Below are 3,838 nucleotides of genomic sequence, written 5' to 3'. Positions count from 1 at the left end.
TTACGCCTCCGACTACAAGTTACGCCTCCTACTACAAGTTGCGCCTCCTCCGACTACAAGTTACGCCTCCTCCTACTACAAGTTACGCCTCCTCCTACTACAAGTTACGCCTCCGACTACAAGTTACGCCTCCGACTACAAGTTACGCCTCCTACTACAAGTTACGCCTCCTACTACAAGTTACGCCTCCTCCGACTACAAGTTACGCCTCCTACTACAAGTTACGCCTCCTACTACAAGTTGCGCCTCCTCCGACTACAAGTTACGCCTCCTCCTACTACAAGTTACGCCTCCTCCGACTACAAGTTACGCCTCCTACTACAAGTTACTCCTCCTACTACAAGTTACGCCTCCTACTACAAGTTACGCCTCCTCCGACTACAAGTTACGCCTCCTCCGACTACAAGTTACGCCTCCGACTACAAGTTACGCCTCCGACTACATGTTACGCCTCCGACTACAAGTTACGCCTCCTCCGACTACAAGTTACGCCTCCTCCTACTACAAGTTACGCCTCCTCCTACTACAAGTTACGCCTCCTACTACAAGTTACGCCTCCTACTACAAGTTGCGCCTCCTCCGACTACAAGTTACGCCTCCTCCTACTACAAGTTACGCCTCCTCCGACTACAAGTTACGCCTCCTACTACAAGTTACTCCTCCTACTACAAGTTACGCCTCCTACTACAAGTTACGCCTCCTCCGACTACAAGTTACGCCTCCTCCTACTACAAGTTACGCCTCCTCCTACTACAAGTTACGCCTCCGACTACAAGTTACGCCTCCGACTACAAGTTACGCCTCCTACTACAAGTTACGCCTCCTACTACAAGTTACGCCTCCTCCGACTACAAGTTACGCCTCCTACTACAAGTTACGCCTCCTACTACAAGTTGCGCCTCCTCCGACTACAAGTTACGCCTCCTCCTACTACAAGTTACGCCTCCTCCGACTACAAGTTACGCCTCCTACTACAAGTTACTCCTCCTACTACAAGTTACGCCTCCTACTACAAGTTACGCCTCCTCCGACTACAAGTTACGCCTCCTCCGACTACAAGTTACGCCTCCTCCGACTACAAGTTACGCCTCCGACTACAAGTTACGCCTCCGACTACATGTTACGCCTCCGACTACAAGTTACGCCTCCTACTACAAGTTACTCCTCCGACTACATGTTACGCCTCCTAGTGCAAGTTACGCCTCCTCCTACTACAAGTTACGCCTCCTACTACAAGTTACGCCTCCTACTACAAGTTACGCCTCTTCCTACTACAAGTTACGCCTCCTACTACAAGTTACGCCTCCTCCTACTACAAGTTACGCCTCCTACTACAAGTTACGCCTCCTAGTGCAAGTTACGCCTCCTCCTACTACAAGTTACGCCTCCTACTACAAGTTACGCCTCCTACTACAAGTTACGCCTCCTCCTACTACAAGTTACGCCTCCTACTACAAGTTACGCCTCCTCCTACTACAAGTTACGCCTCCTACTACAAGTTACGCCTCCTACTACAAGTTACGCCTCCGTCTTGCAGGACGCAGACAGACCCAACTTCGGAGATCGGCTACTTAAAGCTAGGGTGGGCGATTTTGGAGAAAACAGCCGTTGAGATTCCGTCGCGTGCTCTCTGGCCCGTCCCTGCCATGCTACCTGCTGTAGCTCCTCCCACCGAACGTCAGTTATGCACGTTCATGTGAATTCAGTTACATTGATAGGAAGACGAAACACCATGTCCGATTCCGAGGTAATTAAACATTAGTGCTGATAGCTACATAAGTACATATATAGCATCAACATCTTACTCACAGACATACCATGTATGTTATCTTAAAATCATTGCAATGGCGCTGGTAGGCCTAAGAAAGGTAGCTGTATCAGCCAAGCAAGATAGCAAACTAATTGCAACTGTAGTTCGTTAGCATAAGCTGCCAGAGCTAGTAACCTGGTCATCAATATATTATATACTGACGTTTTGAAGTCATGAATTGTACTACAATAACGCTAATTTTTTGCATTATAAGAGTGTCCAAGAAGAGAGCCAAGCTGGCTCTGGGGACAATTATCCCAGGTCCTAGCAGCACAGGACGTGGGATATGTAGGGTCAGCGGACGTTCTGCTGCTAGAGGCAGGCAGCCTAGGGGCAGAGGCAGGGGCAGAGGAAGGGGACGAGGTCGCGGTAGGAGAGGTCCTGACACGATAGGGCAAGAGGACATGGCCCGTGTGGAAGCAATCAGGATTCAACGAATCACAAATGAGCAGGGGTCTCATTTAGAAAACTGTGCGTGGGATCGTTACTAAAAATGTGCGTACGCCCATAAGCCAAGTTTTGCGTGCGCCAAAAAATATTCGGATTTATAAAACACTGCGTACGCACACCTGTACGCAATCTTTGCTTTATAAATCACATACTGACTACAAGTGTGCGCAGCTGAATCAGCTTCACGTTCCGCCCTGTACACGCCCCTTTTTAACCATAAATGGTCAATGCAAATGACCTCATGAATGCGATCTGCATATAAAACAGACTCAGATGCAAGTATTATGTCTTGTCGGAAACAATGGCAGAAGTACTGAGAAAAGCAAAAAAGCGAAATTTCACGGAGGCTGAAGTGGAGACACTTTTCGGGTGAAATGGATGCCCGAAAAGTAGTTTTGTTCGGCGGTCACGGATGGGATCGCCAACAACCAAAAGCAGAGTGAGCGGCAACATGTTGCTGCAGCAGTGAACTCTCAGTAGCACGGAGCGCACAGTCCCAGAATTAAAAAAGAAGTGGACTCGTCTGACATAAAGGTACATATTTTTATGTAGCCTACCAATAAATCGTTATGGTCCCTAAAGACCCTCTCCCTCCGAATCCTGCCATTTGCATGGTCCGCCAGAAGTGCCATATGGTGCAGCATTACCACGGCGCTCACCTCTGTATTTATAGGGTTACGGTAGACTGACCGAGAACACTTAATGAAAAGCATCAAGAGTAACGGACAACGATTGTGATGAGGAGTGTGGCTTGGTTTTCCACAGTTGGGATTTAATTGACATTTGATTATGTGTTTACAGTGTCACATAAAAATATTATGTTATTGACACATGTTGGACGGATGCTTTATTCCATGCAGTCGCGCCGTCAGTGGACAGCCTATGGAGTGACGGGATTAAATATAGAGATTTATTTTTATTTTTATTCTAAGGAGATGTTTCTGGAGTTATAACTGAGAAATAACGCAGTTGACTTAAATTATTCTGATTACGTAGATTTAACGCATGATACGGGTCGAAATTAAATTTATGAAGGGCGATGATAAAACATTATCGTTCTTCTCACTCTACAATTCTTCTGTCTGACTTCAGTTCACCACCACACAATCTGTGTCGCCATTTCTCCTTTTCCTCCAAACCATGCGTACGCATGGGTCAGAGTTTGCTTAGGGCTGCGCACATTCTCCCGTCAAGTCGGTTTTTTATAGATCACAACCTTGGCGTGGAAAGTCACGTACGCAAATTTCAGCCCCGTTTTGTGCGTACGCAACGTTTATAAATGAGACCCCAGGTATGTTTATTTCATGTCATACTTTTAAAAATCAGGCGAGCCAATTGTCAGTATAAATGTGTAATAAGTAATTGTACATTTCCTGGCCAGGTTCGAATCAGAAACCTGAACCTAGAAGCTTCCCACCATCTGCTGGAGCTGTGTTTGGAACGGGAACCATCCCTCATCTTTGACCTCCTGGCCATGTCCATCCCTCATCCCACATCTGACCCACAACAGCCTGGTCCCAGTGACCCACAGCAGCCAGCCTGGTGCATTTGCACCAAATGCAAGGAGATGCCTACGGA

The sequence above is a fragment of the Gadus chalcogrammus genome, unplaced genomic scaffold, assembly GCF_026213295.1.
Source record: "Gadus chalcogrammus isolate NIFS_2021 unplaced genomic scaffold, NIFS_Gcha_1.0 GACHA118, whole genome shotgun sequence".
NCBI lineage: Eukaryota > Metazoa > Chordata > Actinopteri > Gadiformes > Gadidae > Gadus > Gadus chalcogrammus.
The sequence above is the reverse complement of the archived record's forward strand: the minus strand, read 5'-3'. Positions refer to the sequence as shown.